The 18,834-nt window shown below is 42.1% G+C and overlaps 1 long non-coding RNA gene across 1 annotated transcript; it reads right to left on the reverse strand.

Annotated features, from left to right (window-relative positions):
- Positions 1 to 2,996: 2,996 nt before the first annotated feature.
- Positions 2,997 to 18,828, reverse strand: LOC111812191. The gene is made up of 3 exons (XR_002817765.1): positions 18,691 to 18,828; positions 7,748 to 7,758; positions 2,997 to 3,007 (listed from the first exon to the last, which is right to left on the reverse strand). It is a non-coding gene; the product is annotated as an uncharacterized LOC111812191 (long non-coding RNA).
- Positions 18,829 to 18,834: the final 6 nt, after the last annotated feature.

Here is an 18,834-nt window from a genome sequence, read left to right on the forward strand (position 1 = left end):
TAGAGGAGCAGCCACACTACTTGCTTGGGACACCTTGCTCGCTCTGTCTGCCTGGCCTGGCTACTTACCCTGCTCCTTCTATGCAGGAAGCCCCCTGCTCTCCTCTCTGTCTGGGATGCTCTTCCCCAGGCACTTCTAGGGCTCCCAAACTGCTCCATCTTGGCTCCAAAGCCATCTCTTCAGTGAACCTATATGCTTGCTCCCAGTATGCGAGTTTACACACGGCCATCACTTGCGCTCATCACTGTCTAACATTGCAGCCTACACTGGTCACAGGGTACTACAGGCAGCCCTGCCTGATGTGAGGTCACAAAGCTGAGGGCTTTTGTAAATAGGAAGGGGACCAAGAGATGGGGGAAGAGAGGGAGAGGGACATAAAAAGAATTGAGATGAGCTATATACGTGTGCCAGCTCCCCACAAGGACTGCACTCACTGTGTACTACGTACCTGTGTACTAAAAAAAAATAAGTAAATAAAAGTTAGAAAAATGATTAAGCTGGGAAGGAGATTTGAACAGTCTTAGAGTAAGAATTTATTTAGTGGTAAAAGAGGTAAGAAAATAAGGCTGAATCTCAACAGTTATAGTTGGGAGAAGCTACCATATGTTTCTAGGAGTTTGAGGGTAGGTGAGCTCAGAATGGGCTTGAGAGGTAGGAGTGAAACTTTCCATAAAGAGCTGGCTGATGCAGCCTGAGGTGAGGATGTGTGTGGTAGTGGCCTGCTCAGCCAGGCTTTGGAAGAGGGCAAGTATGTGACAGCCAGACATGGACCCATCCTGAGATTTCAAGATGACCGCAACATAGAGTAGAACAGAATCAAAGTGTGAGATTGTCAGTAGCCCAAGGAAGAGAATAGATGGGCTGTCTGTAGGTGCAGTGTTTAGGGCTAGAGCACACAGAAGGCCAGCACTGCAGGGCTGTCTGTCAAGACGGTGTCCGTATTTGCCTCCACCTGGGACAGGGAACTTGGAGAAGCCAGAAGTGGAAGGGTGTTGAGCAGAAACTCTTTCCCACAGTGGGCTTATGCCTGGGTCGCAGTGAGCTGGAGTGGAAAGGAGAAGAGAACCTTGAAGGCAGAGCTGGAGGTCAGGTAGCATTGCTTGAATCTGTTACTGGATTTATTTTTATGGAATGTGCAAAAGAGATGCTGTACCAAGTTTGCTTCATGAAACAGACTTTTCTCCACCTATTCAAGGTAGGCAACCTGTTGCTACAGATTTTTTAAACCACATCATGTGGTCCAGGGATTATGCAGTCCAGAGGTAGGGAGATGTGGGTATTTGGAGCAATGGCTAGAGGTGGAAAATCTGACTCAGGAAGGGAGAATGTCCCCTCCAAAGGGTGGCCTCCTTCTTTGAATGTCTTTTGGGTGAGCAGTTACCCAGAGGGGATTTACTCTGTGGGTCCTGTGAGTAAAAACTTGAGTTTCCACATTTTGGTTCTCTGTTGCTGACAATTGTGGACCAAAGACTTGGGGGCCATCCTTGTATCTTGAGTTCAGGTACAACTCCTGACACCTCTAAATTGTCCATCAGTGGAGAGTATGAGCGTGACTGTGATTTAACTTCTCAATGTTCTAGTAAGAGACAGTCTACTGTTATATTTAATTTCATTTACAAACAGTAAGACATCTGATATGTCTTCCTCTTGAATGCAGAGATTGTAAATTGATGCCCACCACCCAAGAGGATGGGGCTACCAGGCATAATCCAGGAGGGTTGGAGGAAGGACAAAAGGTCACCACTAACTAACTGCTCTTGGGAGGGTACCTGGGGTCCCATTTTACTGGCAATGAAATTCAGTCACAAAGAAACTTGTGGACACAGATAGATCTTGAGGTGAGAACAATAGGGCTAGAGAGCTGGTCAGAGCTGGGCTCAGGCCGCACTCACTGTCTCCAGATCTCCTCAGCTCCTCCCTGAGGAAGCACCGGGGCTCCCAGGAATATTTAAAGGGAGACTGGCAAAGGACCTCACTGGAGATTGGGGATTAGTTAACATTCAAGGGGGTGGGAAGGAAGAAGAAAGAGAATTTACAAATCCATCAGGGAAAAGGAAGTATTATGGAGAAAGGGGAGCAAGTTATAAATGAAAAGGGGTGGGAAATTAACAAGGAATAAAATAGATTAGAATTGTATGTGCTCCAAGGGGTTTATAACACTTTGCATGCAATTAGATGGGACTCCCCAGGACCTTGTGGGCAAAGATAGGAAGCAATTTTGGAGGAAAGGCAAGAATGGGGGCCTTCCTTACAAGGACTAGGTGATGGGAGGACAGTTGGACAAACTCACTGTGTTAAATCTACTCTGTGGGCTCCCATTTGTGATGAGAATCAAGAGCATGTGGGATATCAGGGGAGCAGAGCACAATTGCCAGGAATGGGCCCCTTCTCTCTCTTTCTTCCCTGGTGTCCCAGTAAAGCACAGGAAAAGACCAAGCCACTTCACTTTGGGCAGGATTTCTCCCATGTGGATGCATCTGCTCATTCTGGTGATGACTGACTGAGGTACAGAATTTTCAGTTTGCAAAGCATTTTCTAAATGTCACACTGTGGGGTGGGAAAAACCCTCTGACAAAAGTAATGAGTGCTGATCTACCTTATTCTACAGAAAATGAGACTCAAAGCATGTAGCTAAATGGCCCTGAGCCACACAAACACAAGGCAGCAGAGCTGAGATTTCACACAAGGCTTAAATTTTAATTTAGACTTGCTGTTTTCTGGGGGCAAGAATAGGCTAAGGAGAAGGATAGGTTTTGGCTTACATAGGACCAGAATACGTGGAAAGGCCAAGTTACCACCCTAAGGTTTCATTGTGGTGAGAGACCATTATAGGGGCAAAGGACGAGCTTCTGGTTCCTTCCCGCACATGTTGGGTATTTTTTTTTTGAGGCAGTCAGAGACTTTAAAGCAGGTTTTGCTAAGATCTGTGATTCTTTGCTTGGGCTTACATGATACTCATTTTAAAAAGTTGGCAGAATGAAGTTTCTTAGCCCTAAATTTACCTAGCCTGTCTCATCTCCCTTCCAGGCCAATGATACCAAGAGAAGAACTATCTGGAGGGCTGGTGAGATAGCTCAGAGGACTAAATATCTGTTTAGGTAAGCACAGGGACTGAGGTTCGATCCTTGGTACCACATGCCACACCAACCCTATCCTGGGATGTGCTGAGACCAGCTTGCACCAGGTGTGGTGGTACACACCTCTAATCCCAGCACTGGGGAGGTTGAACACAGAAGGATCATAATGAGTCCAAGCTGCAGTGTGACACTCTACACTAAATAGATAAAAGAACAAAGACCATCTGACTTAGAGCATGTACAACACCTGGTGCCAGACCCTTCCCTTCTGGATCGATGCCCAGAGTCTCCAGCCATTGTCCTCCGCTGTTGTTGCCTTGGACCCAGAAAAATGGAGGCCAAAAGGTTTGAACCCACCACAAACAGGCAATAACTTCATGAGAATGGGATGACCACTGTAGCCATAAGGGTTCCTCCAGACCCCTGAAAGCAGCTCTGAGATAGGATTGCCTGGACCATGGCTCACCTCAGCTAAACATTAAAAACAGGTCTGGGTGGCCTGGTCTGATACTCTTCATCACCTATGCCTTCCCTAGGTGCTACTCAAGCTGGAGATTTTTTCTCCCTTTCTAATTAAAGTTTCAGCCTATAAATTAGACTGTTGCTTTAAAGTGCATGCTTGTGTGCATGTTGCTGGGTATTGAACCCAAGGTCTTCACACTGAGCTGCATCCAAAACCCTTTTTATGTTTTATTTTTGAAACAAAGTCTAGCTAAGTTGCTAAGCTGCCCAGGCCTGGCTTGAGTATCTGATTCTTCTGCCTCAGCATCCAGACTGCAAGGATCATAGGCACATTCCACCATGCCCAGGGTATTTGTTTAACTCCGATTTCCATTTCTACTAATGCAAGGACTCATGCTAGCTAGTGGCAGTACCCCTGCTCATAGAAATTTTCCAGTCAGCTTTTCCACCGTTTACAGTCCATAATTTGATGCTCTGCATTTATGAGCTTAGGTTCGCCTGAGGTGCCCTGGGCAGTATGAGCAGGCCCAGTCTGAGTCATCCAGGATGTGAAGAGGTTTAGTATCATCTCCTCCCACTCAGTAGGCACATCACTGCCTCCCTACCAGGCATCACTAGAATACAAATGTCCCCAGTCATCTCCATATGCTCCGTGAGGCTGGAATTGCCTTCCAGCAGGTGCAAATTCTCCTAAAAGGAGCAATGCTTTTACTTTCTGTGAGAGGCTGAACTCAGCATATTGAAGTCTTGTGAACTCTGTTATGGTTTATATATCAGCATCCCCCTAAAGCCTCATGGGGTTATACGGGAGAACTCGCAGGTGATTGAATTATAGGGGCACTTTGGCTGACTTGCTACCAAAAGGTGGAGTTTATTTGGAAAAGGGTTACCGTGGGCATGACCTATGGTGTATCTGCCCTCCTGGCTCTTGCACTGATTCACTGTCATTTCTGTCCGTCGTGCCAGGGGCCCCTCTCCTCTACCAGGCCCCTGTGCCAAGTTGCCCTGTCTTGGAGGCAATGGATGGATTGGAATGAACCTCTACAAAATGTGAGCCAAGATTGACCATTCTTCTTTTAAGTTGTGGCCATCACCTATTTTGTCCTAGGGTTGAGGAAAGTAAATAGGACAAGCTCACTTTCTTCATCACAAAGAAAGTGAGCCTCAGAATTAGAGCACAGCTATGCACAGCCCACTGGCTGGACCTACCAACTGGAAGGGAGGGTGGTCTGCCTGGGCCTCCATCACTCTTTTCCTCTAGAGACACAGGGAGCATGTGAACACAGTCCACACCTCTAAGGAGCACAGCCGCATGTGGACGTCTTCAGAAATCCATGGCTCTCGATGTTCGGAAATGGAGACCTTAGGTCTTCTTTTATCTGGAGATGTTCCTAGTTTATTCCTATTTTCCTACTTCCTCTTTTACTATGGAATGTGTCCTGGCTCAGATAGTAAAATATATTTTCTCCCAATACAGGGTGCTATGGTTTAGGTCTAAAATCTCTCTCCCTAAATTCTCCTATGTGTGGGAAGTGATGAGCTCCTGAGGGCAGCATTCTCATGCGTGATTAGGCCAACAATGAATCCATACCTAAGGGTGCAGTCAGGCAGTGGGGCCCAGGTGGAAGAAGAAGGGTCTGAAGTCACAGGGTTAGTGATTTGGAAGTGTGTGTGACTTGGAAGAGCACATTTCTCTCCCTTGATTCTCTATCCCCTGCTCCCTGCCCCCCTGAGGTGAGCAGCTTCCTCCAGCCCTTTCCTCTGTGCCCTTTCTGCCCAGGAGCTACATGATCATAGATTGCAGCTGTGAACTGAAACTGCCCAGCTGTAAGTTGTGGATAGGGTACTGCAACTTAGGGTACTGCAAGGACTAGAAAATGCCTAAGACACAAGTGGCCTCAGGCAAGGGTAATTCCTTACCTCCCATATGTCAGACAAATGGAGAGGTAAACTGCCAAATAACACTAAGTGCTTCTTGGGAATTACATGCATGTGTGGTTACTATTTGGGTGTCACAGTATCTCCCAGGATTCATATAGTAAAGATGGAAATCCTCAATACCTCAAAATGTGACTGTGTTTGTAGATAGGTTATGTAAAGAGCCAATTAAGATAAAATAAAGTGATACAGGCAGGCCTTAATCTAATGTGATTGGTGAAAGATATGGAAGACAGAGGTGAGGAGGCTGGTGTTGCTTGTGTCTAGATGTCCTTCCAAAGCCTCGTGTGGTCATAGGTAGGGTCTTTTGGAGGTAGCTGGATCTAGAATGTGACGTTGAGATTAAAGGTATAACATACTGGGGATTGATTCATGGTGTGAATACTAGGACTATGGGTGCCCCACATTGGGTGTAATTGCAATGTGGCCCTAGGGCAGGTAGCCTGGGAGATACAAGGGACAGAAAGAGAGCTGCTGTCACCACTTGTCACTTGCTGCTGCTTTGTTCCTTTATTGCCTTGCTGTCGGTTGCCCCTATAACCTGTTTCTCCTCTGTGACGCCCCTCTGCCAGCCCACCTAGCTGTGGAGCGAGCCAACTGAGACCCCCACGAACTGCTAGCCAAATAAACATTTTCTCCCTTAACTTTGGATGTCAGGTGTTTAGTCTCAGTAATGAGAAAAGTAACTAAGACAGATGCAGACAGCCACGGAGGGAAGACCACGTGAACACGCAGCTGGAAGGTTGCCACCTGTGAGCTGGAGAGAGGCCTCAGAGCAGCCGACCTACCCACAGCTGGATCTCAGGACTTCAGCTTTCAGAGCAGTGAAACACCCTGTCTGTGGAACTTAGATGCAGCATCTCTAGAACAATACATAACCTCTCGTTGATACATGGTATATATAATATTAGTAAATTAATATTTATAAATATTAGTATATTTATAATAATATATTGTATATCTATATTTAAAATATTATATTATACAATACAATACTGAATCATATATTATTATGCATATAATTTATATTTATATATACATATATATGTGTATATATATATATATATATATATAGAGAGAGAGAGAGAGAGAGAGGAAATCAGTGTCCCAGGAGTGTGGTAACTTAGACCTGATGTACCTAGAAGCAAGCTCTATTTGATCTGTAAGAATGAATATTATAGACTACTTTCTGGGATGCTGTTGAAGAGAGAAGGGCCTCGCCATGGTAGTCAGAGTTGGTGGTCTAGCACTGGGAACCTGTGGTCCTTTATAAACCAAACCACAAGGCTGGAGCCTGGCACATTCTTTCCTTTGGCAATCAACTTGATCTTCTGTTGGGGCTGGATAAGGAAGGAGCCTCGGGGTTTCCTGCCCATAGCTTTTGCAGGTTGTGCCTGTCCTGTACAGAGACATGTGACTTCAGAGACCAATTCTGGCTCTGTGATATGTGTGGCTACCATGTAACCAGCCCTCGTCTCCAACACACATAACCTGGTAGAGGGAAAGGGCTTTGGCCATTGCTGCGCTGCTCTGCAGCAGGGCGAGCGGCATGAGTGGCAGGATCTTTATGATGGTGGAACCTGGAAGTAGCTGTACAGGGGACGTTTTTCTACTAAGGGTCGAAGGTCTTTGGTACCTCAGGACCTGAATTCCCATCTTGATGCTGCCACATAGGGCAACCTATTGAAGACTTCTAAGTGTGTGCTAGGGGTATAATAACACCAGTCAAGATTTTGGAAAAATTAGCTGAGCTTACAAATATGAATTTTACCAAAAGTTGTGTGCCTAGGTAAGCATAGGCAAGGTTCCTGTAAATATTCTGACCATGGAACTAGTTGCTTTTTTCGTCTATAGATGTTTACTTACCGGAGAACTTGAGTCACAAGATCATGCTCAAAGACCTGCACAGGGTGTCAATGGCCTCCATTACCAACTACTCCTATTTTTCTCCTGGTTCTCTGAAAATTCAGAGTGGAGACATGTGTTTTCCTCTCTTACAACACCTGTGCCATTTACTTCATCTGTGAGTTCTTTCTCTAGCATGTGCCATGAATCTCCTTTACCTCCCATTTCCACTCTGAAGATTCCAAACAGAAGAGGATGTGGAACAGTTAATTATGCAAAGAGAATGAGACATAGTGTCCATGACTCCTAAGGTACCAGGAGTATTGGTTTTGCACGGCTGATGTTGAGCAACCCACAGGTGAACACTTGTAGGAAGACAACTGGCTACTTATAACTTCAGGACAAAGAAGAACTCAAATTCTTACAAGCACAAGGTCTCTAGAGCACCATCAGAGATTGCTATGCAGTCCTATTTACTCACCTGAAGCAACCTTGTAGAACTTAAGTATATTGATAGCTGATGCTGTCCTTGAGATTGTATTAGAGAAAGTGCCAACACTGGAAAGATTTGCTAGAAAATTCCTTAATACCAAAGCAGACATGGCTAACAAGTCTATAGAAAAAAAACTCATCATCATCCACCAGCTATTCATTTGCACAAAATGTGAATTCTAGTACCCCTTATACAATTATCAAAAGTTCCATTTGTTTCTGTCTGTTCCCTTTTAGAATGTGTTTCTTTTTTTTAAAGTGAACTTTAAGTATTATCATGACATTCTCAGAGACATAGGTTGAAAAGAACATGCACCGATAGACCCAGAGCGCAGGCCCGGCTAGTGAGTGAGACAACCCAGGGCCGCGGGATCCTGAATAAACCCAGAGAGCAGGGTGGCGAGTGAGTGAGAAGACCTGGGCCCACCAGATCCTGAATAGAACCAGAGACCAGGCACTGTGAGTGAGTGAGACCACCCAGGGCCCACAGATCTTCATCCAACCCAGAGTGCAGGCCCAGCGAGGAACCCTTCAGCAGAACTCCCTGCAAAGAGGCTAGAGGCAAGACCTACCCAGCTGATTCAGGAGCAGAACATCTTGCCAGAGTGACACAAAAGGTTCAACTCTAAAGCAGCAGACAGAAGTGGAGCACAGCAGCCAGATCCAAACAACACCCACCTGGAGGAATCTGAACTTCATAGATCCGGACCTGGTGCTAAGGTAGTAGCTCTATCTAAGCTCTACACCAAATGTCAGAAGACAGTGGTATACAAAATGACAAAGAGAAGGAACAAAATGCAATCTCAGGCCCCGAGTCCACCCAGTACAAATGCAGAAGACACTAGCACTGAGGAAACTGGAAATCATACACCAGATATCGCTGAAATAATAGTGTTGACAGTAAAGAATCAACTGCAGAAAGGTATAGAAGAAATCAGATCAGAAATAATTTTGGAACTAAAAAATGTAGTGGTAACTATAATCAAAGAAGTACTAAATGCTTCTAAAGACTACACTGATTAAAAAATAGAAGAGAATATAAAAATGATGGAACCCCTGAATAAACAATTTAGGAAAGAAATAGAATGTACGAAACAGGCTCAAAGTGATATACAGGAAATTAAAACCTCAATCACAAGCTGGCAAAACCGTTTGCGTGAAAGTGAAAATAGACTTTCTGACCTGAAAGACACCATTGCAGCTAGTGAAAAAGTAAGAAAAGATCTCTTTAAAACAACTAGGGTGCAGGAAAAAATAATTCAATACCTGCAAGGCGATGCGAAGATGAATAATGTGATACTAATAGGCATCAATGAGAAGAAAGGAGTCAATACAAATAATATAAAAAGAATATTTGCAGAAGTAATAGCAAAAAACTTCCCAAATAGGGGGCAACAATCTGACATTCCTGTAACCGAAGCATATAGAACTCCTAATAATATCAATCCAATGAAAACCACACCCAAACACATAATAATCAAGATCCCAGAAATTCAGCACAGGAACAGTATACTAAAAGCCGCTAAAGAAAAGAAACAGATCACATTTAAAGGAAAACCCATCAGAATAATGGCAGATTTTTCTTCACAAACCATCAAGTCAAGAAGAGCATGGAGCAAAGTACTTCAAGTCTTGCAAGACAACAAATTCCAACTCAGACTGATATATCCTGTAAAACTCTCTTTCAAATATAATGGAGAAGTGAAATATTTTCATGACAAAGAACAACTAAAGCATTTCATGATGACAAAGCCAAGCCTACACAGACTACTAAATGATGTTCTAGAGAGGGAGCAAGTAGATCACAGTCCCATGAATGAGAATGGAAAGAACCCGCCAAATAGGCAAACATTAAGCAGAGGAGAATAAGAGGTTAAAAAAAAAAAAAAAAGAACATGCACCTTCATGATGTCTTTATTGAGTATTTCAAAGTAAATCATAAACTATAGAGCTACACTTTTGTACACTTTTTCTTTTTTTTTTTTTTTTTTTTCTCCAAATGCCTTCAGGACAGGTTTGGTTGGCTTGAGTTCTGGGGATCGAACCACAGCAACCTAAGCCTGACCGCTTCGTTGAAGCAGGCACTTAAAGAGCTGAGCTAAGGGGCAGGCCCACTGTACACTTTTTTGTATAGAATATTTTTCATAAGAGGTAGCACACACAATTACTCTATGAATAGATATGAGCATTTTTGAGTATCCTGATACATACATAGTAGCTTAGAGAAGTACCATCTATTGTACTAATGTTACAAGGTTATAGACAGTAGATGTTTTTCAGGTAGTAATATGTGCTGTCATTTAAATAAATAATTTCTAATTAATAAATTAAAAATTCTTGTTTTAATTTCTGTATTTTAAAAATGAATGGCAAGGTTAAACACTTTTCACATGTTAATTTATCAGCAACATTTTATCATTTTGCAAAGTGCTGAATTTTATGCAATTTTTAGGATCCTGTTGTTTTTCTTATCAACTGGCATGTACTTTTAAATAGAGTTGCTAGACCTTTGTAGGATGCCATTTTCTGCAGAAGAGGAAATACGCTTAAGGTCACATAACTAGTAGCTCAGATCAAATTTAAACTGAGGTTTATCTGACTTTAGAGCTTACTCTCTCCCAATTACCCTGTGTACTCCTTTCCCGTGTGGCAGGGCATGGTGAATTAGACAATGTCTCTGTTGGGTCTGAGGCAACTCAGAGCCAAGATCTTCATAAATATGGAGCTTAATTACTGCAATGCAGGTCATCGAAATGTCTCATAAATAATTTCTCATTTAACCTCAAAATATTCCTATTAAATGAAAATCAAATATAATTATGATATTGACATTTTACAGATGAAGCTGTTAGGAGAAAGTAAGATCCATGTGCATTAGGTCAAGTAGAGGTCAAATGGAGTCTTAGATTCAAAACTATTATTTTATGATAATACTGCAACACTCCATTTATCTGTCACCAGCAGAAAGAAAAGGCAGGTCATGTAAGTTAATTTCAGTTAAATATAAATTACCTAGTTAAATTCCAATTTCAACATCTATAAAACTTTTGCAAAAATATAACTGATTATACATATTTATCTTTTCTTGCTCTAGAGAAGCCACTGCAATGACAGTAAATAAAACTTTTAAAGCTACAAAACACAACAATAAGGAGAACATCACAAATACAAAATTTAAAGGCATTTAAGAGAATTTTGGGCTTGGGAATAGATGTGGAATTTTAATTACCAAAGAAGAACATAGGAGACTTCTTCAACAATGATACTTTGTTGTAGTCTTACAGATCAACAACAACTTCCCAGAAATTATTAGAAAAGCAAATGCATGAGTTTCTTGTCAGAACTGCTGAAGTAGATCCTGTTGGTAAGGTTAGCAATATATATGTATGAAATAAATTCAGGTGATTCTTACACAGGTTAACTATATCTTATTCAAAATGCTTGTGACCAAAAAGTTTGCAATGTGAAATATTTTCAAATTTTGGAACAGCTGGATATATAATGACATGTCTTGGGGATGGGACCCAATTCTAAGTATAAAATTAATTCATTTCTCAAATATGCACTATATGTGTAGTCTTAAGGGACTTCAGTTTTGCTATTAAAGTACATTTTAAATAGTTTTGTGCATAAAACAAAGTTTCTTGGTGCAGAAATTTTTACTTATTGGATCAAGTCAACTTTCAAAAAGATTCAAATTTAGGAGCCTGGGATTATGGAGGCTGAACCTCTATGTGGTCCTGTTTGAGAATGCATGAAATTTAGAGAAAACTGAGTGATACAGAGATAAAAACCTCTTCTTCCCTTGTCCCAGAAAGATGTGGAAAGTACAAGTGTCACACATGAGTAGGATCAAGGCCAACAAGCCCTCCTGGTTACTCCTGGAATCTGGGGCCGCAGAACAAGTGGCATGCCCAGACCCCACAGCCCCCTTTATTTCTCCTGATTTCTGCTGTGAAATCACAAGCAACTCCTGTGCACCTGTGTGCATGGTGAAGCTCTACCCATGCCTCTCAATTCATCTCCCTCTTGTGACCTTGTGAAACCTAGGGGAGAGGCCTGTGTAGATCCCAGAAGACTCGGGCAGCCTGGGTGGGGAATTCTGAGCACCCAGTTATTGAGAACCTAGAGGGAACCATACCCATTGGCTAATGCTATCTGAGTCCTTCTAACTCCTTGCCTAAAGGAGAAGCCAGAGACCACCCGATGGCCAGAACTAGAGCTTATGTAGCATGGGAACTGGGCTGTGGGCTGCAGCCCACTGGCTAGAAAGCTGAACAAGACATAGTAACAAAATAAAGAATTCATTGAAATCACATATGTGAGTCACAACATTTTCCCCCTACACTCTCCATTGCCCTTGACATTCAGTCTGTTCTGAGTTGACAAGTTAAGTACATTTTAGAAAAAAAAGACCTCTGCATTGTTTCTAGGATTCTCCTTGAAAAATAAACACCTGATTCTTCTCTTATTATACTGGACCATAGTCTATCAGATGGAAGTCCTGTCCACAAGTGTTAAGCCCATAGCTGACTCTTGCTTGTGGCAGTTAATACATAGACACAGCCACGGGTTAATAGAGAATTGAGTGATGGCAGAGACTAGACAGTTGGTACAAAGCTACAGACAGTAAAAGCAGGATCCTGTGCATGCAGTGACTATAGCTGACAACAATGTACAATTCAGAGTAGCTAGAGCAGAGAGTTTCAGGGGTTCTCATCAAAAGGAAATGAAAAATAACTGAGGTAGTGGATGTAGTAATTATTTGAATTTGATCATTCTACACTGTACCCAATAACTATTTACAATTATTATATGCCAACTAATTTTTTAAAAGACAGCTGAAGAACCCCAGCATCATGAAAGAGAAGATGTAGGTAAGAGAGGATAAAATAATCTCATGAGCTGGAGATTTAGACCAATAAATAGGTAAGCATTTGCCTAGTGTGAATGGGACCTTGTGTTCAATTTCCAATGCCACAGAAATCAAAATAAACCAGGCAATCCCGAGACTTGCCAATATATAACAAGTAAGAAAAATCAAAGGGAACATCAATAATAGTCTAATTAGAATCCTTTGAGGTAGCAAGAATAACTACATTAGTAAAACAAGGAGTCATGTTGTGAAGATGCAATAATCCAAAGTAGCTACTGGATACAAAATCTCTGATTGACAAATGTGCACTTTTGGTTTTTATTTTTATAATTCATACCACTTTGCTGCTTCTTTTCCTGTAGACTTTTCATTGTGTTTACCCCTCCAAAATGCCTTCTGCTTTGTATGCAATCAAATGCTTTGGACACTTCTTTTTTTAAATATATATTTAGCACAGGGTCTAGAGGGTCTCACTACACAGGTTGGACTTGTAGTGATCCTCCTGTTTTCAGCCTCCCAAGTGCTGGGATTTCAAGTGCACACCACCACACCCGGTCTCAGTCACCATCTCAGTGCACCTGGACAGCAGGGGGGAAGGGTGGCATGACACGCCGGGGATCAGACCCCAGTCCCTGCTTTAATCCATGAGCTATCTAGCAAGTCCCAGACTCCTCCTCCTCCTCCTCCTCCTCCTCCTCCTTCTCCTTCTTCGTGGAACCAGGGATTGAACTCCAGTCCCTGCTTTAATCCATGAGCTATCTGGCAAGTCCCAGACTCCTCCTCCTCCTCCTCCTCCTCCTCCTCCTCCTCCTTCTCCTTCTTCGTGGAACCAGGGATTGAACTCCAGTCCCTGCTTTAATCCATGAGCTATCTGGCAAGTCCCAGACTCCTCCTCCTCCTCCTCCTCCTCCTCCTCCTCCTCCTCCTCCGCGGAACCAGGGATTGAACTCAGGCCCTTTCGCTTGCCAGGGAAGCTCTTATTCCACTAAGCCATCTCCCCGGCCCCCTCCTCCCTGACACTTCTGTATCCTTCCTCAGCACCAAAAAGTTGTTGGAACTAGTTCAAGTCAATTATTCCTCTGTCTTGTGACTGCACTAAGTCATGGGTACTTGGTACAATAAAGTTTGAAGAAAAATCTGCTGTGAGAGTTTGCAAATAGCTTTTTTCAGTCTTAAAAAAGGACACAGGACAGATGCTGCCTTTTCTTCCTTCAAATATGTAAAAGCATTATGCTGCAGCCACCTTGCTACAGAAAGACTAAGAATTCAATGAGGCAAGGCATTTATTATAGAAACTTCACACAGCTTTAAGAAACATCTAAGAATTGAAGGTATGGGGTGGGAAGCTTCAGGATCAGAGAACAGGGCCCTGGTATTGGTGACCAAAACAACTTTCAAGGGGATCAAAGAAAGCAAACCTGTTATGCCCAAAGTGGGACTGCACTGGGGAAACTGGAAGGAATGGGCAGCAGTTGCCTCAGTGTTCCTGGCTGTGGGAGTCTGCTTCCAAGAAGCTGGAGGGAGATTGGGTTCAGCAGGACCGAAAGTTAAACAGGCGCTGGACACTGAGTGGAAGAGAGTGAAGACATGCTAGAACTTGCTAGGCACCTCTGCCTCCATTTGCCAGTGTGTCCATCTGCAAAAAAAAAAAAAAAAAATGATGCTTCACCTCAGCTTTCCCATGTGTCATGCCATACTTGTCTCTGAGAAACACAGTGTTCACAAAAGAACAACCCAGGAAAGGTAACTTGAGCTCCACTTTTGCCTACGCCCAAATAATTTCTAAAATCAGTAAAGATAAAAAAAAATCAGTAAAGGTGACATCTACTGATATAGATCTTGATAATACTTTTTTTCTTTGTGATAAGTAAATACTTTTAGATCATCTCAGGTGAATATATAAATCATACATGCATGCATCACATTGTCTATACTGAAGAATTTTAAAGTTAATTGCCGCAATGCATTATATGCCAATCTCTGTATGCCAATCAGATCATGGCTGAAAGACAAAATTTTTATGGTAGTTATCCTAGGGAGGTCGATTACATGTATTTTTCTTTTTGATGTTTTGTTCAGTTGTTTTATGTTGAATGTTATTTTGTAGCCTGAAGTTTCATAAATTAAAAGCGCATTGATGAATACATTTTACCATTATTTGAAGGAAATGCTAAATGAAAGATTTACAGAGTCAACTGTTCAATTTATGACCTGGATATCTCATATCCTGGGCATCACCAGCTGAGTTTGGAGCTTTGGATTCCACAAATGAAACAATAACCCTTTCCAATGCACTTTTCTACCTACACTTTTCATGGTGTTACAAAGAAAAAGGTTAATTTACTTTCATTTATTTGCAACTGTTCCCAATATTCTTCTTTATATTGGTGAAAAAAAATCATCCTTTTTTAGTGAGAATTCTGGCCCCAGGCTTTGGCATTGAATGGTGGCACAGACAAGACAGGGTGGGGCTGGCAGCCAGCCCCACCGAGACCTGCATCCTCCACAGACCAAAGTGGCTGACCTCATGGCATGGTATTGAATTTGGCTAGTGGCAAGGAAGGGTAAAAATCTAACAAATGTGTCTTGGTTTCATCTTGGGGTTGCAGGGCAGGAATATGGGTTTCTGTGCCCTTTGGGGAACAAAAGAGCTGGGCTGGCATTTAATTCCATCACAGGAATCATCCTCTGTGACCATCCAGGGGCCTGTGCCCGCCAGTCCCATTTCCTTTACTATATTTAGTCCATGATGAATATGGAATAGCACTGAAAATGATTCACATCGACATCTCTCTGTCTAGCCTAATAACGTCAAAGTCATTAACGACAAACCTAAGTTTGCCTTGACAGTGTGATTTGAAAATCTCAGCCCTCCATGGTGTCCTCCCCTGCGTGTTCTGATAGACGGACCAGACAGGAACCCGGCACGTGTACTCTTCCACTTGGTCCCAAATCATCTTCCCTTCTCAGGAAAACTCAGACCCAAAGCCCAAGCATAGATGAGGTTACTATTCACTATATGGACTGTGGAGAGAAATCCCAGATAGTGCGAGTCAGGTGTTTCTCACAGATAGCGATAGATGAGGGTATAAAAGAAAGGAGGTTCAGAGACTTCTTTTCCTCCATCTCTCTTCTGCTCATCTCCAAGACGCAGCCATTTGTACTGATGCTCTGCGATTCCAGCTGTCACTCTCTTAATATCATCATTATTATTCCTACTTGGGCTTTTCCTCACACAGGAGTTTTCTGCACCTCTTTTCACATAGTTCTCCAGAACAAGGTGAGTTGTTTGGTCTTTGACGTTGTTCCTATCAAGTACAGTTTAAAAAAATATTTGAATGAACATCTGATTTCCTCGCTGTCTGGGAAGCTCCATGAGACAGCAGGGACATTTCATCTGCCCACCATTTATTTTATAGTCCTTAAAGCAGTGATGTGCATGTCCTGATGTTAAGGAAATAGCACTTAAATCAAAGAAGAGAGAATGAGAGAGCAAGAGAGCGAGAGCGTGAGAGAGACAGACAGACAGACAGACAGACAGAGACAGAGACAGAGACAGAGAAACAGAGAGAAACAGACAGAGAGATAGAGTCAGAGATAGAGACAGAGAGAACAAGCCAAGTCACATACTAACTCCATTTCATTCTGTGCCAGGGGACATAAGGACACAGAGATTGTTCACAGCTGAATGCCGTATGATTTAGATGTCTCAGTGAAAAACTGGAAACTCTACTGTATTTTCTCTGTTTTTGTTGTTTCTACCACCCACCCTCTCACTGGAGATATTCGTTCTTGCAAAATGAACTCCACCGGTACACAGAGATCTCTGTTTTGCCTTTCTCTAGTCCCTGATAGACCAGATCATAGTAAGTAGATAAATTCTGGATAATTGCATATTCTGGGTAGAGTAGAGTACAGGGACAGATTGACCCTTTCTTCTTTTTTTTTTTTTTGGCTGCAGATTGGTCATGGTGGACATTTACCTAGCCTGTCTACAGCTATCTTCACAAGGAAACTAGCCATATTCCAGTACCCTAAGTCTACAGTCAGTGTTGCTTGGCCTGTGATGAAGATGCCAGGGCCCGTGGGGCCACACTGTCCCCTTGCGCCTTTGTTCCTCTCCGAGTTTCTCTTCCTCATCACATCTAGCATTTATGCTCCAGAGGAAGAGTCAGCTCCTACTTGAGTTGGTTCCTCCCCTTTTTCTCAATCAGTTATCTTCCTAAGGAGACATATAGATTAAGGGGATGTAGGATCAAGTAGTTCCAGTGTCACTAGCACTTTTGAGAACACAGGCACAGGAGGAGGTGGGGAAAGCCTCAGGTAATTTCCTTATTTTCTCCAGGTGAGATCATTACACAACAGCTAAATGTTGATGGGAAAGGGCGCTTATTGGGACCTACCTTCTACGTTATAATAACAGAGTGAAGAATTAGTTACTTTTCTATACATAATTGACTGATAGGTATCTTGCTTAAAGTTAAATTGTCAAATTGGAATATGAAGCAAATACATAGTAAATTCTTAGACAAATATGTGGGGTTCCCTAAAAAGGCTTCTCTTAGGAAATGATATCAGAAGTTCAAAGACCTGCTGCAGATGTCGTGAACAACCTTCCTGAATAAGCACGGTGTACAAAGCCATATAGAGCAGCTTCTATGATGAGTTACAAAAATAAGACGGAAAGTCAACTCCACAAAGTCTAACTGATTTTATCAAGAATGCTTGTAAGTGTTTTTTGTTTCCTATGCCTTGTTGTGTACCCCAAATTCAATGTAGTTTTAAAAATCAGTGTTCTCAGGGAGATAGCTCAGTAGGATAAGCACTTGTCTGGCATGCTCAAGGCCCTGAGTTCAAACCCTGGTACTGAAAAAAAAAAAAAAAGTCAAGCACTTTGAATTGGGACAATAGAAAAAATGCCTTAAAGGCACAAGAAGAATTAGTAAGGCCCTCACATTGGCAGGTCCTAAATTGCTGAAGGGAAAAATTTTGCTTTGGGCTTTTGTAGATAAATAGATGCAACTAGAGACAATGGTGCTAAGTGAAATAAATCAGATCCATGTGTGCAAACATTGTATTGCCTCAATAGTATGAGAACCTGAGAGAGTAAATGGAATATAAAGGGCACAATAGATACTGTGAAAGGGAAAGGATTTGTTCAGTGAAAAGGAAAAATTGAGAAGTGGACAAGGACAAAAAAAAGAAGAGAAAAAATATACTTAGGTATGTATGCTAGACAATTTGGATAATTGTACTGACAATTTCTGCTGGTCTTTTGAAGGGAGTAGTCAATGCTTGAAATCATTTTCTTTTTATTCTTTTGTTTTCTTTTCAATTTCTTATAATTTTTTGGTGTTTTTTAACCAATTTTACAAGTTTATATCTGGTCACTCAAACAACTAATTTGAAGACAACATCAAGCAGTACTGCAGTCATTGTTGAATTCCTATTACTTTAGTGAAATTTTGTATTGTTTCTAATGCTTTTTTAAAAATATTTTGTATTCTTAAAAAAAGAAATAAAAAAACGAGCGCCCCAGGGCAATGTGCTATACAATGCTGGCTTCCTTGTGAATTATTCTCTAGAATTCCCTTCTTAGACTTCAGCTATCCAGGAACTTAGAGACCTGAGGAGTCAAGGGATTCAGCTACTGTTTGAGGTGGTGGCACATCTACATGATGCTGGTTTTATAGGTGTACAGAATGCAAGAGTTATGGGGTCAGGGAAACTTTGGCCCAGATTTCAGAATAAAGTCTGGGAGGTCAGGCATGTAGCCCCAGAGAGGTCAGTTTCTGAAGCTGGGAGAGTGAAGTCAAAAGTACAGTGGAGTTGTCAGAAATTTGAAGATGCCAGGTATGTCTGAGGAAAGCCACAGGCTGAGCAAAGCCAGCCCAATAGAGAGGCCATAATAGCTATGGCTATGCCACAGGGATGAGGCCACCTTAAGACCTTGAAGTTCACATCTCACTGCAACTTGCCTCAAGTTTTGGAAAATGGAACTCCGGGATTTAGTTCTTTTTTTTTTTTTTTTTTTTTTTTTTTTGAAAGAGAATATGCCTTTATTCCTTGTTTTGCCAATTAGGCAGGCTGAATAGTTTGCTTTTTGATGATCAATCAAAGAGACCAAATCCCATATCCTCATCT

The sequence above is a fragment of the Octodon degus genome, unplaced genomic scaffold, assembly GCF_000260255.1.
Source record: "Octodon degus isolate 3935 unplaced genomic scaffold, OctDeg1.0 scaffold00116, whole genome shotgun sequence".
Taxonomy (NCBI): domain Eukaryota; kingdom Metazoa; phylum Chordata; class Mammalia; order Rodentia; family Octodontidae; genus Octodon; species Octodon degus.